The sequence below is a fragment of the Capsicum annuum genome, chromosome 3, assembly GCF_002878395.1.
Source record: "Capsicum annuum cultivar UCD-10X-F1 chromosome 3, UCD10Xv1.1, whole genome shotgun sequence".
In the NCBI taxonomy this organism is placed as follows: Eukaryota; Viridiplantae; Streptophyta; class Magnoliopsida; order Solanales; family Solanaceae; genus Capsicum; species Capsicum annuum.
This window is the reverse complement of record NC_061113.1, coordinates 165,731,522-165,756,948: the sequence shown is the minus strand read 5'-3', so window position 1 is coordinate 165,756,948 and position 25,427 is coordinate 165,731,522.

The window sequence follows — 25,427 nt, the reverse complement described above, 5'->3', positions numbered from 1 at the left end:
ACCGTCACTTGGCCCATCACAACCAAGGAAGTAACTTCCTTTTTTGGCCCAAGTACAATGGCCAGGATGACGGACCGTCGCTGAGACCATCTCTACTAAGAATGTGTGGTCTTATCCAGGCCAACGTGCGACGGACGTTCCTACGGACCATCAAGACTGTGACGAACCATCGCTTTGACTATCACATTGAGACAGTGTCTTCTTTTTTTGACCAGTATATGACAGACGATCTGATGGACCATCAAGCTAGCGATGAACCATTGCTCTGACTGTCGCAGCCCCCATTCAGTATTTTTAACTCATTTTTAAAAGGGTTTTTTGGTCTTTCCGCTCTTTTATACCCTGGTATATTCCAAACAAAGCAAATGGCTTCATTTATCATCCAAAACACAAGAGAGATAGGGTTTCTCACTCAAGATCAAATCTAAAACTCTTCTCCAAGAAATCTAAGAACTCACCATAGATTTTATAAATTTAGTTGATATTTAAGTTCCCCAAGTTCAAGGGTTACAAGAACCCTCTCTCAAGAGTAAGAAGAAAAGTTGAAGTAAGCTTGTTCATCCAATTTTATAGTGTAAGGTGTGTGGGGTTTTGAACAAGGGTAATCCTTTCACCCTTGTACCCAAAGGCTTATTTAAACTACAATTTTCTGCAATTTATGAGATTTTACATGAAATTGAATTAGGGGTTTTCACCCATTGTAATTGGTTGCATGTTTCCCCATGAATTGAGAGTCTAATGGCATGATTTTTACATGTTTTCTAAAGAAATTGGAGATGGGTCTATACCCCATAATTTTAATCCTTTGAGAAGTTAATAGTTGAAGTGTTTGAGATATTGAAGTATATGAGTATGTTGACATTATGAGCTAAATTGCGTTAAATTCCAGATTTCTATATGATTTATGAATCTGTATGCTATCTAATACACATTTTGATGAGTCTTAACTTGAGATTGAATTATGGGTCATTAAGCCCTACTTGAAACTTACAATTTTATGAACTTTTGTGCTATAAACACCCATGATTTGAGTATTTTGAGATTATTGAGAAATATTCTGACCTAATGGTCATAGAGTTTTGAAATCCACTCTACCACATGAGATTACATATTTGATTGTTGGGTTCTTATAAACCATGAGATTATTTTGAAAGTGGATTTCCATAAGATGACTGAGATAAACTAAAGAGAGTAGTATATAGCACCGAATTAGGTAAGTTACCATGGTTTCTTAGCTCAGAACTACGTGCCACCATAGGTTTGAGATTTTGGGCCTGAGGTCGAGATGATTGGGCCCGAGGCCGAGATAAGTGATCACTGAGTTAAGGTTATACTCCTTGGCAAGAGTATGATCCCTCCCCCCAATGTGAGGTTTCTTCCTTAAGAGGACAAGACGTTGGCCTCCATGTAGCTCGCATGGTTTATGTCGGTTAAGAGAACCTCCCTTGATATAAGTATTTTCTCTAAAACTTTGAGATAAGTTATCTCCGTAAACTAAAGTATTTTCCATTGAGATAGAATATTTTCCCTAAAGCTTTGAGATGAAATATTTTCTAAAATAAATGAATTATTTTTGAGTATTTTTCAAAGAAGGAAGTAGTTTTCTGAACTAATACGAGTTGATCACCAGTTTTTAAACTAAATTTATATGATTCTGAGTTCCAAGAATTTGAGTTTAAAAGAGTTATAATTCTTGAGCAATAAAGAAGTTTTACTTTGCATGAGACATATGCATGAGTTGAAAGTATTGTTTAAACTTTCTTCTTCCTATGAGTAATGAGAATAAAAGGAGAGCGTAGATTTTAAAGCTAAAGTATAATGACTCATAAGATTTATGTTACATGCTTCATTCTACATGATTTATGAGCTTTAAATTTTGACTTATTCAAGCCATGTGAGTCATTCCTTTTTGCGTGCATGATTTTATTAAAGAGTATTGATATTGTTTTATGTAAATATATACACCCCCATATACTCAGTACATTCCCAAGTGCTAATCTACATAAACGTCTATGTGCTACATTGTCTTATAATGTAGGTTCAGGTGCTCATTCCTAGCCTTGTCAGTGATTTCAAAGTACCTTTGTCTATATCTCCACAATGGTGAGTCCTCATGGTTCAAGGACTTATCTTTAGAAATTTCAGTATTAGAGTGTTTATGTTATTACTTTTAGTTCATTTGAGTCAGTTGGGAACCTGTCCCAATGGCTATTAAGTTCATGAAGTAGTAGAGGCTTTGTCAGACCAGCTATAAGACTGTGGTTGTGTTGAGATTTCCAGTATTGTGGTCATTTGGACTGAGTATTATCTTGGTATTTCCTTTTATTTTATATGACAGTACCAGTGTATTGATATTCTTTCTTGAATGAGTTATTATGAGAAGTGATAGGCTCAAAGGGTTAGCTTGGGGCTACTTGTAGCCCTAAGCATCGTGTGACATCCCAGGAGGTGATTTTGGGTTGTTACAATGAGTCATAGCTTGGACAATATTGAGTCCAAAGGTGATGGCCTCGGGTATGAGTGATGGGTACCACTCTTATTGGAGGGTACGACTAGTATCAATTGTCGTATCCGTCTGATAGGATATTGGTGCAGCTTAAATAAGGGAAATCTGGACATTTCCCCACTTAACCTAATAAGGCCCCACGAATTGTAACTCACTTGGGAGGCTATTTTCCCTATTATTCTATTCTTTAACACTTAGAAAAACACTCTCTAATCATCTCCAAAGTTCTTGGGAAAGGGAAGTTAGGGTTTTATCTTAAGGATTAATTTGGGGCTTGTGTTGGTGATTTCTCTCCATAAGCTTCTTGGTTTAAGACATGTTCTCTTCCCTCATTGTTAGTTCCAACTAAAGGCATGGTTAAGAATTTTTTCATGGCTTGATCATTATATGGCTTTGGATTTTCAAATATAATTTGGGGGTTTTGGTTATAAATGCTTGGTTATGGTTGTCCCATGTTTCAGTTATGCTTTTATATGCTTTAATGGTGTTTTTTGATAATTGGTTGCATGGTAATAGTTATTTGGTAATTGGATTTGGTTTTGGAAATACTATGCCCCCAATATATTTGATAAAATGTCTATGAAAATGTTTTCACTATATTTTTGGATTTTTAATGGAACTTATGCATGGTTTAAACTTGGTAATAGAACCCTAAATGGTTAAATAGTTTGGAATGGTCAAAATTGAATGGTTTTGGGTTTAATAATCATTCTTGTAGGGTCCAATGGAATCCCCCTAGTAATCATAATAATGGAACACTTGTGGGGTACATGGGACTCCCCCAAGTTAATTGGGTAATGTGATCTATGGGTACATAGGAATCCCTTGATCTATGAAAGGTTTTGCTAGAGACAATACTTGCAAGTTATAGTCAATATGATGATACCACTATGTAGAGCCTCGGTTAATAACAATGGTTTTGTTGGTTTGAAATAGTTTAAATTGGGCATAAAGGAGGGTATGAGAGCTAACCGTGAAGGTGAGAGTCTAACGGATGAACACAGGAAACTCATGTTTGCCGACATCAGGGATAGGTCATGGTGACCTTATTTGATACTACAAGGTACACGGGAACTCTCTAAGTACACTTTAGATATGTATCTTTGATGGTGAAGGGTACTTAGGAATCCTTTACTCTTATGGTATCTGTAGTTCGTGCGACTGCATGCATCGAGGCCCATTCAGGGGGTTTCACTTGACCCATATAGCCTGTGGGTGGTTAAGGATGTTTAACCATTCAGTCAGTCATGTAACTCAGGAAAACTCAGCAAACTCAGTAATTCTAGAAATATTAGAAAGCTCTGTACTTCAGTAATCTCAGTAGTATTCCATTAGTCAATGAAACTTAATGAATCGGTCTAGTTCACTTTAGTGAATCATGTTCAGTGTCTATTCGGATAGGAGTAGGATTTAGCATCGAGTGAACCCAAGAATGAGGACACACACTGACAGTTGAGGGTGTGATCCTTAGAAGCAATCCTTGCATTATAGAACTGTATTGCCAGAATTGGTTGAGACATCAACACTGACAAATAATGGATGATAAAGTGGATAAACACTGTCAGATGAGGGCTCCACTATTTTCTTTAGGGACACTGTCTGATAAGGGTTACCCACAGCTTGTCCTTACCAGTGGCGCGGTATTGACACCCTTCTAATTGGGGTTACAGTTTGGACCCCAACTCAGCTAAATTGCATTATTTGGGGCATGTTAGTTAGATGACTACTTCCCACAGTTATAGTTTAGACTCAGTCTCAGTAATAGAACTCAAATAGTTCTTTAGAATTTTAGGACTGTTAGATATAGTTACATCAAATTAGTATAAAACTTAATTAGTTCTATCAGTACCTAGACTATCAGATACAGTCACTCAGTATCAGTTATATCAGTTATTAGTGACTCATATTATCGATAATCAGACTCAGTAGTCAGTACTATCATGAATTCAGTCACATTCACTTATTCATGCATGAATTCTCACGTTTATGTTATACAGTCAATTAGCATTGTTCATGCATTTGAACCCTTTACATTCATCCTACCTCACTTGCATACCAGTACATTCAATCGTACTGATGCACGAGCTCCAAAGCATCAGTAGCATTCCAGTTTCAGCAGTCAAAGTTAGCAATAAGTTATCATCCTTCGAGGGCATAATCATTACTTTTTTTCTTCATTACTTAGTTTATTTCAGTAGTTGGAGTTAGTTGGGGACATGTCCCATCAACTTTTTATTTAGACAGTTTAGAGGCTTTCAGACTATAGTATTTTCAGACTAGATATTTTTAGACATTGTTTCAGTTTTGGCATTATTGTACCATATTATTCAGATATGGTTTTATCAGGTGTTTATTAGTTTTGACCCTTATGGCATGTTTAAGCTTACTATTTTTGCATTTATATAGTATATTATGCAGTGTTCAGGTACAGATATAATTCATGGGTTAGGTTGTAGTCCTTCAGGGTCATGAGCACCGTGTAGCATTCTAGGTTCTAGATTTGGGGTGTTACACCTTTTAATAGGGAGATTGAGTTGGGGATTAATCTTGTTTTGAAAACTTGTGCAATTTCTATTCCTTCTTTATAGAATGGGTCTTATTAATTTAAAGAAGCATAAGGAGAAATTAAAGGACTCCTTAGGTAAAGGTTTCATCTATCCTATTATTTCTACATAGGGTGTCTTTCGTGCTTTTATGCATAAGGGAGGGATGATTTCCCCCGAGAATAACTTGGTTGTAGGCGGGTAAATAGGAATTTTATGGTGTCCTCCTTATGAGGTGGACCATATATATGCATAATCTATATGGAGTACCTTTGTTAGTAGTGCATGGTGATTGATAGATGCTAGGTTTGAACCTAGATATTGATTTTTATAAAGGTAGTATATTAGTTTGGGGATAGCGATGCGAGAATTTTAGAGGTAGATGGGTAGGTTGAATAAGGTGTGCGGAAGGGGTGAGGTTGATGGCTTGGGGACTATAATAGAAGAAAAGTTGTGTCATATTGGCCGGAGGTTCAGTTTGAACTAGTAGAATGGGTGTTAAGTCATTGGATGGGTTAGATCATTTAGTTTGTATAACTATGCTGGGCTCTAGGTAGCATTTGGATAGGAGAGGTTTTAAGTATAGGAGAACTAGGTATCCTTAGTGTATAACCTTGGTGATTCCCATTAGAGCGGAGTATTGTGCTTTCAGGTATAATAAGTCAAAGGTCGAGGGTTAATTTTCATTTAGAGGTGGACTTCAAGGGGACGTCGGGGTGAATATTCTAGTGATTCTCTAGCATCTCAGTTACGAGAGTACTCTACTAGTGCTGCACACATTATAGTATCTCTTATGCCTAAGGTTCGCATTTTCCATTTACCTTATTCCCTTGATATGAATCTTAATCTTACATTGCATTACCTATGGTATATGTGGTCATGTGTCTTTTGGTGTACGATTCTAAGAACTTCTACTATGGTGTGTTATGTTGGGATGATTCTTTATTTATGACCTAGATGATTGCTATGAAGTTCCTTGTGCTTATTCTATCGTGTCTCATTGTGGAAATCTCGCTTTGAGTGGAATAAGTAATTTTTGTACTTTAGCTCCTTAATGACCCTTCTTATGTTTAGGTGGTGGTGGATTTGGAGGTGTAGTGATGTTTTAAAGCAGGGGAGAGTACAAGTCCCAAAGTAAGGGAGATTCTGGGCTGAATACTAGAACTAAGGTTATGGAGAAGAAGTGAAGGGTAACGTAATGTTGTTGCCAAGAGGAATGCTTAATAGAGGAGTAGGTAGTTAAAAATCTTTGTGTAAATGATAGAGGATACTATACCTTTGGAAGGATAGACCATGCCTCAGGTATAAAAGAGATAAGTTTGAATTATGTGATTGATAGATATACTAATCGTGGTTTTGAGTACTTTGAATTTTTGTGGGGTTTATGATTGACTGCAGTGATGGGGAAGACGTGTTTTTTTTATGGGTATAAGGAATATGTGATGCACCTACTTGCTTAATTTCTTAGTTAGGTCCAATTATATTTGGGTCTTGGCAGATTTGAGAATTGGGCCTTTTTTCCATTTTTCTTCTTCTTTTACTTAATTTGGGCCCAAATAATTATTCTAATAAAGGCCCAAATCTGATTCATGGACTTGGTCCATTAACTTGGCTCACATAGCTCAAGTAGGTAACTCACCTACTAGCTTAATAAAGTCTAGCATCCACCTCAATATTTTGTTCCATTTTCAGCTCCTAACCCATTTAATCTAACCTTAAACTTTTACATACTTGGTCACTTGAAACTTTAGATTTAAATACAAAGTTATGATCCCAAGTTTAAATAGTTGTATCGACGTTAACTTGGTCTCATCACATTAAACTGTACGGACAACATCTATAATTCCATCTAAACCATTAATACTTGCATAACAAATCTCATCCGTTACCTATACCACAAGGCTTTACCATGCTCCATATAATTGGAACAAGTACAAGCAAAATACAGGATGTTACATCCTTTCCCCCTTAGGAACATTCGTCCTCGAATGTTAGCATAACTATCCAACCAAAACAAGTTCAAGCCTAAGTTTAATATCCCTATTATCACATAGTATTTATATATTACACTTATTTGTTATTTCTCTAATTCAGCATCTTGGACATTCTCTTCGTATTTGAACAAATGGGGGTACTTAGATTTCATCGTTTCTTCAGCTTCCCATGTTATCTCTTCTACTTGTTGGTTCCTCCAAAGCACTTTTACAGAAGCTATTTCTTTATTTCTTAACTTCTTAACTTGTCTATCTAGGATAGCAATAGGTATTTCTTCATAGGTAAGATCTTCCGTAACTTGTACATCTTCAGTAGGAGCTATATGAGATGGATCTCCCATGCACTTTAAAGCATTGAGATATGGAATACTGGATGGATTGTTGAGAGCTCTTTGGGGTAGCTCTAATTCATAAGCTACTTGGCCAAACCTCCGAGTAATCTTGTATGGGCCTATATAACATGGGCTTAGTTTTCCTTTCTTACAAAATCTCATAACCCCCTTCATTGGTGACACCTTCAAGAATACCCAATCACCAATAGAAAACTCTAGCCCCCTCCTTCTAACATTTTTATATGACTTGTGTCGACTTTGGGATATTTCTGGTCACTGTTGGATCACTTTAACCTTTTCTATAGCTTAATGAACAAGATCTGGTCCGAATAAGGCAGTTTCACCCACTTCAAACCATCCAATTGGTGATCTACACCTTCTTCCATACAAAGCTTCAATAGTGCTATTTTGATACTTGAATGATAGCTATTTTTGTAGGCTTACTTGATGAGAGGTAAATTATCATCCTAACTACCTTTAAATTCTAATACACAAGCTCGTAGCATATCTTCAAGTGTTTGAATGGTATGTTCTGCTTGTCTATCTATTTGAGGGTGAAAAGTTGTACTTAGATTCACTTATGTTCCCAAATTTCTCTGGAAAGACTTCCAAAAATTTTCAGTAAATTGAGCTCCTCGATCTGATAGAATAGAGATTGGAACTCCGTGCAGCCGAACTATCTCTTTAATATATAATTTGGCATATTCTTCAACTGTGTAAGTGGTCCTAACCGGTAGAAAGTGTGCTAGTTTTGTAAGCCTATCAACTATCACCCATATGGAATCAAACCTTTGAGATGTACGAGGAAAACCAGTGACCAAATCTATGTTGATCATGTCTCACTTCCAGATTGGAAGATCTATACATTGCATATAACCCCCGAGCTTTTGGTGCTCTACTTTAAATCTTTGATAATTTGGACATTCGGCTACAAATTATGCAATGTTCTTCTTCATGTCACCCCACCAATATATTCCTTTCAAATTATGATACATTTCAGTTGATCCTGGAAGGATGGAATACCTTGAATGATGTCCCTCTATTATAATCCTCTTTCTTAGCTCATCTATATTTGGCACACACAATCTGTTTTGTACCGAAGTACTCCCTCTTGTGTAAGCTCAAATGCTTTTTTCATACCACATTGCACATTTTCCTTAAGATTTTATAGAATGGGATCTCCATATTGCTTCTCTTTCACTTTAGCTACTAGTAAAGAGTCTGCAGCATTATGCACAATAAACCCCTCATCTGGAGTTTCAAGAAGGCAAAACACTAAATTGGTTATTTAGTGTAGATCCTTAGTCATCCCTCGTCGTTCTACAGACTGCCCATAAGTGACCACCATAGACTTACGACTTAATGCATCAGCTACCATATTTGTTTTTCCCAGATGATACAAAATATCAACATCATAGTCTTTTAATAACTCAAGCCATCTTTGCTGCCTCAAATTTAGGTCCTTCTGATTAAAGATATATTGAAACCTTTTGTGGTCTGTATATATGTAAACATGAATCCCATACAAGTAGTGATGTCACATCTTTAAGGCAAATATAACTGTTGCTAGCTCCAGATCATGTGTTGGATAATTTTTCTCATGTGGCCGCAATTGTCTCTTGAGGAATATGTTATGAATTTACCATGCTGCATCAATACACACCCTAAGCCAATACTTGAAGCATCACAATACACTGCATACCCTTCTATGCTTTCTGGAAGTACCAATACGGGTGTAGAAGTCAACTTATTCTTCATATCTTAGAAACTTCTTTCACATGCAACATTCCATTGGAACTTGGAAGCTTTGTGTGTTAGGTTTTTAAAGGTGCAGAAATTGAAGAAAATCCTTCAACAAACCTTCTATAAAAAACTGCCAACCTAAGGAAACTACAAACCTCCGTGGTCGTTTGTAATGCCCCAAATTATCATCCCGAGATGCCACACGGTGCCCAAGGCTACACGTAGCCTCAAGCTAAACCTATAAGCCAAAACACTACCCTTGGGTTCCAACACAACAACATACATGCTACGCGAAGGATATATATATAAGTACATATCATATCACATCGCACATGGCACGGAATACCGTTAGAATGTACATATAAGAAATGTCTATACACAAACCAACCAAACAATACACTAGTCTGACATAGCCTCTATACCGTAAAATCAATAAGCCATTGGAAAAAACCCCAGACTGACTCAACAGACCAAAGGGATCACAAAACAACAACACCAAAACTAGCAACTTAGTCCTCAAACCATGAGGACTCACCACTGAAGAAACGTAGAGGCGGCACTCGGATATCACTTTCATGGCTGCGGCTGAGTACCTGAACCTACATCATGGTAAGAATGTAGCACTTAGAGAAATATATTGGTCAGCACAAGATACGTACTGAGTATGTGGGGACGCATACAAAATATAAATAATATCATAAATTTTGTAAAAACGTACATACGGACCATAATGACACACCTGGCTTGAGTGACATTGAATCATGCAACTCATAACATCTTAGATAAGATATGTAGGAGAAAAACCTCATAAATCATTATAGATCATCATAGGCAACTTGACTTACCACATCAACACTCGGAGTGACTAGGTATTTCAATAAACATGACTCTTATGGACAGGGGAGTTTTCTATAACCGACAACCCCACGTGAGCTATGTCGAATACCAATATTTGAAATCCTCGTAGATGGGGCGTCATACTCTTTTCCAGGGAGTACGGCCTTAAAACTATAATAATCACAATCGGGCTCTCTGGCCAATAATATCATCATCAAACAACCCTACAGTGGTACATAGGTTTGTGGAAATACCAAATGTCTCTCTTGGTGCTAAGTACTACTCCCTGACAAGCTCATAACGCGTTAGGAAATCCACCACAACATCACAAGGGTCTATCATAAACACCAAATCAAATCTCTTTCTCATTTATCAAATCATATCAATTTGTAGATTCCTAACTCAACATATTTTAGCTCAAAACATTTTAGTCTTCCTCAACATCAACAAGGTATCAATGCATTGAACCATAACCGACTCGACATTTGGACAAGGATATGAAGACTCAATACATAATATTTTCAACAATTTAACTCATTAAAACCATCCGAAAAATACCAAGACTCATTGCAAATTCAATATCAACATTTCTCAATTTGCCATCCAACTCTCATTTACAGGTACTTGAGACATCAACCTATAGTAGGAATATAGAATTTCCAATATCAATTATAAATTCATAATAAGGAAATAGTGGAATGATAGTATAAATCAAGTCTTAACAAATTAAATCATCATACTCTCATAATCAAATACTTTTTGGACCTAATTCCATCTCAACATCATACACATATCAGATGACATAATCCCATAGCTCATGGACAATAATATAAGATATAAAACCATATTTCCAATTCATGGTAAAACATGTAAAATCTCATGTCAATGTAATTCAACAAAAATACTGGGCACAAGATCGAAAGGATAATCTTGTTCAAAGCCCCATATACCTAAAAATGGAAGATGAATATGAACTTCTGACTCTGGAACTTTATTCATGAAAATAAAGGGTGCTTCTCGAAGCCCTTAACATGATCAACTCAAATCCCAAATCAATTTAAAATTTCTACAGTTCAATCAAAAGACATAGAAGGATGAAATTTGGAGTAGTAGGGTTGGGGTTGAGCCTTAGGAAATTTTGGAGAAAATGAGCTATTGAATGCTCTTAATGGACTTAAATCCATGGTTTACCTGGATGGATTGGATTAGGAATGACCAGAATATCCTTAAAAATCAAATAATGTCAAATCTGTCCTTTGGTGGACTATTTTAATAGGCTGAAGTAGATTGACCGTAACTTTTTTCTCCGGTGACCATTTTAGATGAAACCAATTTCATTAGAAAGAAGACTTTCAGATCTTTCTGCTGATATATAGTAGCTCACTCAGATCATTATGTATAAGGAGTTATGATCTTTTGAAGTTGACCCTAAAATTCGCCAAGCCTCAGCATTTTTTCCCTGCACATTTACTGTTCACCACTATTAACGGTTAGATCGGAATGATCATAACTCATCGCTCGAGTGTCCGTTTTGGATGATCCACATATCATTGGAAATCTTATTCGATGCTCTACGTGATGACGGGTGGCATATCAAGAAATTCCATATAGAAAAATTATTAATCACTATAAAGTATAGAATTCAACACATTTTCATCCGAGATATTAACGGAAAATTTTTTCGGGGCATCACATCATCTCCTCCTTGGAAACATTCGTCCTCAAATGTTGATAGGTAGGTCAAGAATACTATGAAAATGAGTATATAGAGAAAAATCATCTTTCCCAAGCATATACTCTATTCTAGATTTTTTTGGATATCATAGAAAACACAAGCCAAGATAAACATATCAATAAGGATTAAATCAAAAGAGAATGATACCTTTGACATGATCAGGATTCATAGGAAAGAGGTAGGGATATTTGGCGAGGATATCCGCTTTGTCTTCCCAAGTATCACTCTCCACGGATTGATTTCGCCAAAGCACTTTAACCAAAGAAACTTCCTTGTTTCTTAGCCTACGAACTTGAAAGTCAAAAATCTCAACCGGAATCTCTTCATATGAAAGACTATCTTGAATGCCCGAGCTTTTGGAAGGATCAATCACAACAAAATAACCAATAGACTTCTTAAGCATAGAAACATGGAAAACCGAATGGACGTTAGATAACTCCGCGGGCAATTCAACCTTAAATGCCACCTTCCCAATGCGATCCACAATCTTATAGGGACCAATGTAAAGGGAACTTAGTTTCCCTTTCTTCCCAGATCTATTCACCCCTTTCATGGGTGAAACTTTCAAGTACACTAAATCACCAACATCAAATTCAAGGTCTTTCCTCGTTACATCTGTGTATGATTTTTGACGACTTTGGGCAGTTTTCAACCTTTCCCAAATTAACCTAACCTTTTCATGGCCTCGAACACCGCATCCGGTCCAGTTGCGGAAGCCTCACCAACTTCAAACCAACCAATGGGTGATCTACACCTTATACCATACAAAGCTTCAAATGGGGCCATTCCAATAGTAGCATGAAAACTATTATTGTAAGCAAACTCGATTAATGCTAAGTGCTCATCCCAACTACCTTTAAAATCAAGCTCACAAGCCCTCAACATATCTTCTAAATTTTGAATGGTCCGCTCGACCTGACCATCTATTTGCGGATAGAAAGCAGAACTTAAATAAATTTGGGTACCGACACCTTTCTAGAAAGATTTCCAAAACTGAGAGGTAAACTGAGTACCTCTATCAGAAATAATAGCCAAAGGGATTCCATGAAGTCTGATGAGTTCCCGAATATATATTCTAGCATAATCTTCAGGTGTATACGATGAATGTACAGGCAAGAAATAAGCTAATTTCATCAACCGATCTACGACAACCCAAATCGAATCATGATGGCGACGAGAAGGAGGCAAACCAACTATGAAGTCCATATTCACTTTTTCCCACTTCTAAGTAGGAATGCTAAACTCTTGTATCACGCCACTGGGCCTTTGATGCTCTATTTTAACCTGTTGACACGTGGAACACTTCGCCACAAATTCTGCTATGTTCCTCTTTATACCGTTCCACTAATATATTTCTCGCAAATCATGGTACATCTTTGTAACACCAGGATGGATGGAATATCACGTACCATGCATTTCCGCCATAATCCTCTGCTTCAAGTAATCAACATCAGGAATACATAATTTTTCTTGGAGTCTCAAAACATCCACTCCCCTTTGGGAGAAAACCTCCACCTTTTGGTTTTTAACTGACTCTTTTAACCTGACCAAGGTACGATCCTTGTCTTGCTTCTCCTTCACTTCCAAAACTAAAGAGGATTCAGAACCGCTTTGCACTCCTATACTACCCTCAGCATTACCAAACAACCTAACCCCCAATCTAGCCAAACGATGTACCTCATGGGCCAACTCCTTCTTACCAATATCCACATGTGCTACGCTACCCATGGACTTCAGATTAAGGGCATCGGCTACTACATTGGCCTTGCCCGGATGATATAGCACGCTCATATCATAATCCTTCAGCAGTTCTAACCATCATCTCTGCCTAAGATTCAACTCTTTTTAGGTGAATACATAATGCAAGATCTTATGGTCTATAAAGACATCGACATGGACACTATACAAATAATGTCTCTAGATTTTCAATGCAAAAACCACGACAGCTAATTCAAGGTCTTGGGTAGGATAATTCTTCTCGTAAGGCTTTAGCTACCTGGAAGCATAAGCTATAACCTTGCCCTTTTGCATCAATACACAACCCAAACTGACTCTAGAAGCATCACAATACACCACAAAACCATCAACACCGTCAAGTAAAGTCAACACAGGGGCTGAAGTGAGTCGAGTCTTCAACTCCTGAAAACTCTTCTCGCAAGATTTGGACCGCAGGAATTTCACTTTCTTTTGGGTCAAACGGTTCATAGGAGACGTAATAGATGAAAAAACTTTAAGAAAATAATGATAATAACCAGCTAGACCCAAGACCTTTGGATATCAGAAGGAGAAATAGGTCTAGGCCAACTCTTTATAGCCTCTTTCTTTTGAGGATCAACTCTAATACCTTCGAAAGAAACAACATAACCCAAGAAGGCTACAGAGTTCAGCTAGAACTAACACTTACTGAACTTAGCATACAATCGATGAGTTCAAAGAGTTTCCAACATGATTCGGAGATGATCCGCATGATCACCCTCACTTCGGGAATAAATAATAATATCATCAAGGAACACTATTACAAATAAATCCAGATATGGTCGGAATACAAGGTTCATAAGATCCATGAAAGCTGCTGGAGCATTAGTTAACCTGAAAGACATCACTAGAAATTCAAAATGATCGTAACGGGTTTGGAAGGCTGTCTTAGGGATATCACATTCCCTAACCTTAAGTTGGTGATAACCGGATCTGAGGTCTATCTTTGAAAAGTAGCTCGCACCTTGCAATTGATCAAATAAATCATCAATTCAAGGAAGCGGATATTTATTCTTGATAGTAACCCTATTAAGCTATCGGTAATCAATACACATACGCAAAGAACCATCTTTCTTACGCACAAATAGAAAAGGTGCACCCCACGGGGACACACTAGGTCTAATAAAGCTTTTGTCTAAAAGATCTTGCAATTGCTCCTTCAACTCTTTAAGTTTCACGGGAGCCATATGATATAGAGGAATGGTAATAGGCTGAGTATCTGAAAGAAGGTCAATCCCAAACTCTATCTCTCTATCAAGAGGTACTCCAGGGAGATCTTCTAGAAAGATATTAAGAAACTCATTAACAATATTAATTGACTGAATGGTCGGGGTTTCTACTTAGTGTCTTTAACCCAAACGAAATGGTGGATGCAACCCTTGGAAATCAACTTCATAGCTTTGACATAGGATATGAAACGACCCTTAGGAATCACAGAACTCTCAGACTATTCAAGGATAGGTTCATTAGGAAACTGAAACTTGACCACACGGGTACGACAATTAATAGATGCGTAGTATGAGTGAAGCCAATCCATACCCAGAATGATATCAAAGTCAACCATATCTAGCTTAATCAAATCAACATACATAACTCGATGAAGGATAATAATGGGATATGTCTTATACATCCGCTTAGCAATGACAGACTCTCCTACAGAAGTAGAAAACAAAATAGGCTCAGAAATTAGTTCAGGATCCATTTCATAATTTATAGCAACCAGAGGTGTCACATAAAAAAATCTTGAACTGGGGTCCATCACACATAGATGTCAAAATAGAAAACACGGAGTATACCAGTGACAATATCGGGAGAGTCCTTCTACTCTTGATAAGGTGGTATAGCATAGAAATAATTCTGGCATTGACCGCTAGCAGTACTAGATGAAGCACCCTGAGAAGGAACTGGACGGGCTGGAGGAGGCAAGGCACTGGTAGCCAGACTTTGGGGACGGACATCACGACTCTGCTATCTGGCATATGGGCAGTCTCTAAGTATGTGGTCCAACTTGCTACAACCAAAACAGCCCCGCTGCCCCATATAACACTTCTCAAAATTGTCTTTACCATACTTAGCAGACGAAGGAGGATGAGGCTGGTTGCTTACACTATCTAGAGGCCTGGAAGGTACCGACCTATTCTCAAGCTCCTGCCTGCCCCGATATACGGGAGAACTAGCTGAGAAAAGCACGTGTATAAATGGACGTCTCTAAAACTAAGGGCGACTCTCTCCAGAGAATCTAGTCTGACCAGACCCCTGTTGCTCCGATCTGAATCTCTTAATCCCTCTTACTTTTTCTTTTCCTTTATCTTGTCTGACTCAATCTGTTTGGCGTGAATCATTAACCTAGGAAAATCAATCTCCCTGTTGATCATAGCAGATCTACATTCTTTCACCACATAACTCAACAACCCAATTAGAAACTTGCTCATACTAGTCCTCGAGTCAGCCATGATATTAGGAATGTACTTCAATAGTTGATTAAACTTAAGACAATACTCCTTAACCAACATGGAGCCTTGTTTCAAATTCATAAACTCCTCTATATTAGCTAGCCATAAATCAAGAGGAAAGAATCTATCTAAGAAAGCATCTTGGAATAATTTCCAAGTCACCGGAGCGGTATCTTCCTCTCTACCCTTATTCCATATCTGCACCCGGTCATAGGCAACATCCTTCAATCGATAAGAAGCCATCTCCACGCATTATTACTTGGTCACGTGCATAATCTGTGTAATTTTCTTCATTTTATCAACATACATCTTTGGGTCGTTACCTGCTCTGGACCCATGAAACTCTGACAGATTCATCCACATAAAGTCATGAATTCGGGCTGCTGCCAAATTATTTTCCTGCGGAGGTAGAGTATTGGCCTGAGTATTGGCGGTAACTGCCTAGGCTAGCATCTGAAAAGCTACCCAAAATTTGGCATGAGATACCATCTTATGTAACGGATAAACGGGTTGAGGTTGGTTGTTTTTTCTGCGAGCTCGATGTGGAGGCATTTTTTGTCATAAGAACACATGAATTAACAGAAGAAGGAAATAGTTGTAAGCATGATAAACTCTTGTAGAAAGAAAGAAACGACTTTTCCTCGAATGCCCTGCAGCCTCTTAGCATAGGTGTGGCGTGCTACACACCGATGCTCAAGACTCTACGTAACGTGGCTTGTCAGACTTCCTATGACTCTACAGAACCTTAGGCTCATATACCAAGTTTGTAACGCCTCAAAATATCATCCTAAGATGCCACACGAAGCCCAAGGCTATAAGTAGCCTCAAGCTAACCCTTAAGCCAAAACACTACCCTTGGGTTCAAAAACAACAACATACACGCTATGCTAAGGATATATATATAAGTACATATCATATCACATCGCACATATCACGGAATATTATTAGACTGTACATATATGGGATGTCTATAGACAAACCAACCTAACAATACACTGGTCTTACATAGCCTCTATACCGCAAAATCAACGAGCCATTGGGACAAACCCCCAACTGACTCAACAGACCAAAGGGATCACAAAACAACAGCACCCAAACTAGCAACTTGGTCCTCGAACCATGAGGATTCACCATTGAAAGAACGTAGTTGCGGCACTTGAATATCACTGTCGCGGCTGCGGCTGAGTACCTAAACCTACATCATGGTAAGAATGTAGCCCATATAGAAATATATGAGTCAGCACAAGATACGTACTAAGTATGTGGGGGTGCATGAAAAATATAAATAATATCATAAATTTCGTAAAAATGTACATAGGACCATAATGAAACACCTAGCTTGAGTGACATTGAATCATGCAACTCATAACATCTTAGATAAGAAATGTAGGAGAAAAACCTCATAAATCATTATAGATCATCATAGGCAACTTGACTTACCACATCAACACTCGGAGTGAGTAGGTATTTAATAAACATGACTCTTATGGACAGGGGAGTTTTCTATAACCGACAACCCCACGTGAGCTATGTCGAATACCAACATTTGAAATCCCCGTAGATGGGGCGTCATACTCTTTGTCAGGGAGTACGACCTTAAAACTATAATAATCACAATCGGGCTCTCTGGCCAATAATATCATCATCAAACAACCCTACGGTGGTACATAGGTTTGTGGAAATACCAAATGTCTCTCTCGGTGCTAAGTACTACTCCATGACAAGCTCAGAACGCGTTAAGAAATCCACCACAACGTCACAAGGGTCTATCATAAACAGCAAATCAAATCTCTTTTTCATTTAGCAAATCATATAAATTTGTGGATTCCAAACTCAACACATTTTGGCTCAAAACATTTTAATCTTCCTCAACATCAACAAGGTATCAATGCATTGAATCATAACCGACTCGACATTTGGACAAGGATATGAAGACTCAATACATAATATTTTCAAAAATTCAACTCATCAAAACCATTCAAAAAATACGAAGACTCATTGCAACTTTAATATCAATATTTCTTAATTTGCCATCAAACTCTTATTTACAGTACTTGAGACATCAACCCATAGTAGGGATATAGAATTTCTAATATCAATTATAAATTCATTATAAGGAAATAGTGGAATGATAGTATAAATCAAGGCTTAACAAATTAAATCATCATACTTTCATAATCAAATACTTTTTGGACATAATTCCATCTCAACATCATACACATATCGGATGACATAATCCAATAGCTCATGGATAATAATATAAGATATAAAACCATATTTACAATTCATGGTAAAACATGTAAAATCTCATGTCAATATAATTTAATAAAAATATTGGGCACAAGATCGAAAGGATAATCTTGTTCAAATCCCCACATACCTAAAAATGGAAGATGAATATGAACTTTTAACTTCGGAACTTTATTCTCTAAAATAAAAGGTGCTTCTCGAAGCCCTTAACATGATCAACTCTAATCCCAAATCATTTTGAAATTTCTACAGTTCAATCAAAAGACATAGAAGGATGAAATTTGGAGTAGTAGGGTTGCGGTTTGAGCTTTAGGAAATTTTGGAGAAAAATGAGTTATTGAATGCTCTTAATGGACTTAAATCCATGGTTTACCTGGATGGATTGGAGTGGGAATGCCCAAAATACCCTTAAAAATCAAATAATGTCAAATCTATCCTTTGGTGGACTATTTTAATAGGCAGAAGTAGATTGACCTTAACCTTTTGCTCCAATGGCCAAATTGGATGAAACTAATTTCATTGGAAAGAGGACTTTATGAGATTTCTGTTGATATATAGTAGCTCACCATATCATTATGTACAAGGATTTATGCTCTTTTGAAGTTGACCCAAAAATTTGCCTGGCCTCAGTATTTTTTCCTGCACATTTACTGTTTACAACTATTCACAATTAGATCGAAATGAGCATAACTCATCGCTCGAGTGTCCGTTTTGGATGATCCACATATCATTGGAAATATTATTCGATGCTGTACGAGATGACAGGTTGCATATCCAGAAATTCTACATAGAAAAATAATTAATCACAATAAAGAACAGAATTTAACATATTTTCGTCTGAGATGTTAACGGAAAATTTTTTCAGGGCATCACAGCGTTATAGGTCTTGGTCAGTTCTTCACGACTTCTATCTTTTGAGTATCAACCTTTATCCCTTCATCAGATACAATACAAACTAAGAGTGCCATGGATTTTAACCAAAAATCACTTTTGGAGAACTTTGCATATAACTTACAATCATAAAGAATCTGCAACACCTATTGTAAGTGATTGACATGGTCTTCATTTGATCTCAAATAAACCAAAATATCATCTATAAAAAATATCACAAACACATCCAAGAATGGATTGAACACCCTATTCATCAAATCCATAAAAGTTGCAGTGCATTAGTTAGCCCAAAGGACATGACTAGAAACTCGTAATGACAGTACCATGATCGAAAATCTGTCTTGGGTATGTCCTCTTTGACCCTCATTTGGTGGTAACCAGAGCTCAAATCAATCTTTGAAAACCACTTGGCACCTTGCAACTGATCAAATAAGTCATCAATTCTTGGAAGGGGATATTTGTTCTTAATAGTCACCTTGTTCAGCTGCCGATAATCAATACACATTCTCAATGAGCCATCCTTCTTACGCACAAATAACACTGGTACTCCCCATGGGGACACACTAGGCCTTATGAATCCTTTTTTTAGCAAGTCTTTCAATTGCTCTTTCAACTCCCGTAACTCTCTCGGGGCCATTCTATACAGAAGAATTGAAATTGGTCGAGTACCTGAAATCACATCAATACCAAACTCTACTTCTCATTCTGGAGGTAAACCTAGAAGATCTTCAAAAAATACATCGGCAAATTCATTTACTACTGGAATAGTTTGAAGAGTTGGTGGCTCAGCATCTGTATTCTTCACCCTAACTAGATGACATATGTAACCCTTTGAAATTATCTTTTTTTCCTTAAAATAATAAATAAATTTACCTTTTGGTGCACCAATATTACCTCTCCATTGAAGGGCTATCTTTCTTGGAAAATGGAAACACACCCTCTTAGTTCGTCAATCTACTGTGGCATAATAAAAATCCAACCAATCCATATCCATTATAGAATCAAAAACTACCATTTCTAACTTAACTATGTCAGCCATTGTATCGCGACCGCAAAATAGTTATTATACAATTTCGATACACTCTCTTAGCTATAACAGATTCACCAATCGGCATAGATACTTCAAATGGCTTAACTACCAATTTTGGTGTTCTTTTAAACTTTCCAACAACCAATGTAGTGAAATATGATAATGTAGAACCCGGATCAACTAATGCATATACATCATGTGAAAAGATGGACAATGTATTTGTAACCACATCTGGAGAAGCCTCTGAATTTTGTCGATCCGCTAAAGCATATGTACGATTCTGAACTCCACTAGAGCTAGCTCCTCCTTTAGCACCTCTACCATGACCTATAGGTTGTCCACCTCTACCTGAATAAGGCACCGATAATGATGATGCAATGGTTGATCCAGTAGGTCGTGCCATACCACCTATGCCCCTTTGAGGGCATTCTCTCATCATATATCCTGACATAACAGACCAAAAACAACCATTTATGTCGAACCGATAAGCACCTAAATGAATCTTTCCACATTGCTTACATGGGTGTTGAGGAGGCCTTAATTCGCTCTTACTCCCTTGATCTTGATATTCCACTAATCATAAACTCTGACTCTCTCTTCTTTGCCAAAACTAGTTGCCTTTAGACCCTTGAAACTGTAGTAGAGTACTAACTGTAGAATAAGAATATCATGGCCTAGGTGGTCTATTAGAAAATTGAGGCCTAAAATATCCTTGGGATGACATAAACTGCCCCGTAGATCCGGCCCTTTTGGAATACCCTCTTTCGATTCTTGTGCTCTTTTTTTTGCCTCTAATCCTCCATTTTTTGTGCAAAAGCTTGTATCCATGCTATGTCCATGTCTTTGTTCAAAGCAGCAATAGTACAATCTCTAACCAAATATAGACCAACCTATGTACATATCAATAAACTCTATCATCCATAGTAGCTACAATATTAGGAGCATACCTAGACAAGGAGTTAAAACGGAGGTTGTACTCCCTCACGCTCATATTTCCCTGGCAAAGATTCCAGAACTGATCTACAGGATCCTCTCGAATCTCGAATGAAAGGTAATGATCAATAAATGCCTCTTTGAACTCTTTCCAAGTAGTTGAAGATGCATCGATACCCCTAGATCGTTTCCAGTCTTATACCTAAATATAGCCTCCCCTTTGAATCTATATGCTGCTAGTTCAAATGTCTCTTTACCCGACACATGCATGAAATCTAGAGTCCTTTGGGTTTGATCAATAAAGTCCTGTGGGTCTTCATTAAGATCTGATCCGATGAACATGGGAGGATCCAATTTAAGAAAATACTGCATTCGCAGGCTAGCTGCCCTATCTATACTACTAGAACCTATGGTTGGAATGGCGTGTCCTTGTGTCTAGCAACTATATGATCCAATAATTGTACCACATTCCTTAGATCTTGGTCAGTAGCATTAATAGGCAGTTCTAAGGATGAGGTTCTTGTCCTCCTAAGTTCTTTTAGAGATGCAGGAGTAGAACAAGTTTGGGATACAAACACAGCTTGAGCCTCGCTTTGATTAACTTTTCTAGGTGGTGACTTGTTGGTCCCTTCTCCGGCAGCCATATCTATTTGCTTAACTGTATTCTTACTCCTTCTGGTAACCGGCATCTTTACCATAGTAAAAGAAAAAAATAGGTTCAATGGTTAAAAATGACTTCACCTACAATATGGGCTCTATTGCACGATCTAAGATATGAAGAAAAAGAAACAACCTCTAAATGTAACATAGCCTCATGTTTTTAGAAATGGTGCATAAAACTCCTATAAATAAGACTCTATATAGACACAGCTTTGTAGACACCCTAGGACAACCTGCTTTGATACCACTTCTGTCACGCCTCAACTCCTATTGAGGCGGACAGACACCCGTAGCCGTGAAGGCCTGTGAGAACCAATTCATAACCTTGAACTTTCATGCATGTAACTATGACAACCAAAGGTTCTAACCAACACGATATTATGTATAGATAAGAATAATTACATAGGTAAGCAAAAACTTATATATACAACACTTGGCCGTTGGGGCCACCACGTCTAAAGACAAACACTACCATAACTTTACATTAGTCTACAAAGACTCTAAAAGATACATAGACTTAGTTAGGGATGGGACAAACCCCCGCCCTACTCTTGACTCATAGTATAATACCAAAATATATGGGACAAACTCAGAAAGCCCCAAATCAACCTAAAGCTCACCAATAGTCACCAAAAAGTCTGCGCTCCTACTAATGAGGTGTATGACCTGAAGTATATGTGCCTGCAGCATGAAATCCAGGTCCCCCATGAGGGACGTCAGTACAAAAATATATACTGAATATGTAAGGCTGAAGGTAACAACACATGATACGAGTGCTCAATAAAAATCAGATATAAGTGTATAAGTAGTACTAGTAGACCACCTTTATATGTACTTATGGGACTACATATATTACGTTCCTTTCTTCATTTTTACCTTTCTTACTTCATAATCTTTGTAAGTCATATATAATGCAAATGACCAGCTGATCAGTGGTAAATAGATAAATTAGGATCGGCCCATGCAATGCTTACGCCCCTAAGCTACCACCTAGATATAAAGATCGGGATCAGCGCATGCTAGGATTATGCCCCTGAGCTACCACCCACATATAAAGGAATCGAGATTAGCCCATGATAGACTTGCTCCCCTGAGCTGCCACTCGTTTTATAGATTTTTGTTACTTAGTTTATTTAGTCTTTGAGATTGTTAGTTTGGTGGTCATCACATTATGGTACCTTGAACCAATAATCTGCTAATAAGAGACATATAAATATATGGCAAACTAATATTAGCAACCAACTGTCACATTTTGGCTATTTAACTTCACCAAAACAGCAATTGGGCAGTAAGCCTTTACTCTACCAATCGAGGGTGTTATCTTAACCTTTTTTCTCCTCTAATTACACCCACATACCATACATGTTCTTATAAGATTCGCAGAAACTACTTCAGCTTCATTACACATTCCAAACAATACACAAAATAGATTGCATAGTGACAAATGCAATAATTAGTTCTATGGTGTACCACCACACCTTTCTTCTATATTTCAATCCGAATTAGTCACACCTTTCACCAACAAAAACCTGACAGCCCATAACATATACCCACAAAACATTCCACAAAACAGCCCCAAATTCCGTTTATTGTAGCAATCAATTATTAAACTCATCATCTCTTGAGTTCTCAATAACAACACATCTATAATTCTCTGTCAAATTCATATACACGGAGAACAAAATGTAGCAGTCACTTTACCTCAATTCTGCAACTTGTTCTTTTAAATTTGAACTCCTTAAGAACTTCAACTTTCACTTTCCTTCACACTTTAAACCAAAGAAGAAAAGAGAAGTTCCTTAATATCAAAGAAAAGTGAGTAGGTTGGTTGTTCTATATTCTTCCTATATACTTATAATTAAGCCCTTCTAACATCTTTTCCTAATCTTCCATGATATAATTAAACAAAAACTAAAGTGTTTTCACTTACCTTGGGCTACAAAGGTTAGGATTTCTTCAAGAACCCTAGAAAAGAAAATAGGGCTACTCCTAGTTTCTTACAAGGAAGTAGGTAGAGGTTGTGAAGTGTAACCCTTTTTTATGACTTAATAATGAGTGAAATGACCAGCAACTTCTTCTTATAAAGCCTCTATTTTTGGCCATCCACGTATCTGATTTTGGACCACAACTTTAATCAAATTGGTCCAAGTAGGTGATGCACCTACTTAAGAAGTTTAAGCAGCTCAAAATGTGAAAGTAGGTGATGCACCTACTTGCTTAATTTCTTAGTTAGGCCCAATTATATTTGGGCCTTGGCAGATTTGAGCATTGGGCCTTTTTTCCATTTTTCTTCTTCTTTTACTTAACTTGGCTCATATAGCTCAAGTAGGTGACTCACTTACTAGCTTAATTAAGTCAATCAAGCACCTCAATATTTTATTACATTTTCAGCTCCTAACCCCTTTAATATAACCTTAAAATTATAGACACTTGGTCACTTTAAATTTCAGATTCAAATACAAACTTACAATCCCAAGTTAAAATAGTTGTATCGACGTTAACTTGATCGGATCACATTAAACTGTACAGGCAGCATCTATAATTCCATCTACACCATTAATACTTGCATAACAAATCTCACCCGTTACCTACACCACAAGGCTATACCAGGCTCCATATAATTGGAACAAGTACAAGCAAAATGTAGGATGTTACACCATGTACCTCACAAGTTGTTGATTACCATGTTTGCTTGGGAGATTCCATTATACCCCACAACAAGTTCTATTAACCATAACAATGACCCCCAAACCATTCCATTTAACCATTCCAAACCATTTATACCATTTAGGGTTCCATTACCAAGCCATATCATGCAATAGTTCCATTAAATGTCAAATAATATAGTAAAAGCATTATCATAGGTATTCTATCAAATATGTTAGGGATATAGTGTTTCCAAAACCAAATCCAGTTACAAATTAACCATTCCCAAGAAATGAATTTTCGAAACCACCATTAAAATAAGCAAATCCATAATTGAAACATGGGAAAATCATAACCAAACATTTAATTCAAAAACCCCAAAATATAGTTAAAAACCACAAAACCATACAATAATCATGCCATGAAAACATTGTATAAGTCACGCCTTTAGTTAGAACTAACAATGAGGGAGAACTATCTTTCCTTGAATGATGCAGATGATGGAGAGAAATCACCAACACATGCCCCAATTTGATCACCTTAGTGAAACCCTACCTTTTCTTTACCCAAAAGCCTTAGAGAGGATTTGAGAGTGTTTTTTAAGTTTTATTGAATACAATAATAGGGAAAATAACCTCTGAAGTATGATATAAGTCATGAGGTCATAATAGGTTAATAGGGGAACTATCCAAATTACCCCAAACTTAACTATATAATATCCCTACAGGTGGGTATGACTCCACCATACTAGTCGTACACTACAAAACAAATGGTACCCATCACTCATATCCTACACCTCCCTTAGACCCCCACACTGGTCAACATACGACCATGCAAGCCAAACCATATCAGAGGACACGACTAGTACCCTCAACCCGTACCCATTATAGAACCAAGAAGAGCTGAGACTGTCCTACATACGAGTGGGACAATATGACTCGTACCCTATCTCACGACCTATGGTAAGTCACTAGTACTCTGATCTAAGTTACTTTACTAAGTCTCTGATTAAGTGAAAGAAAACCCAAACCATACGACCCGTATTCGACCATATGACTGGTACCAACCCAAGTCATACCTATTACAAAAACCAATCTATATTACAAACCATCACTAGTT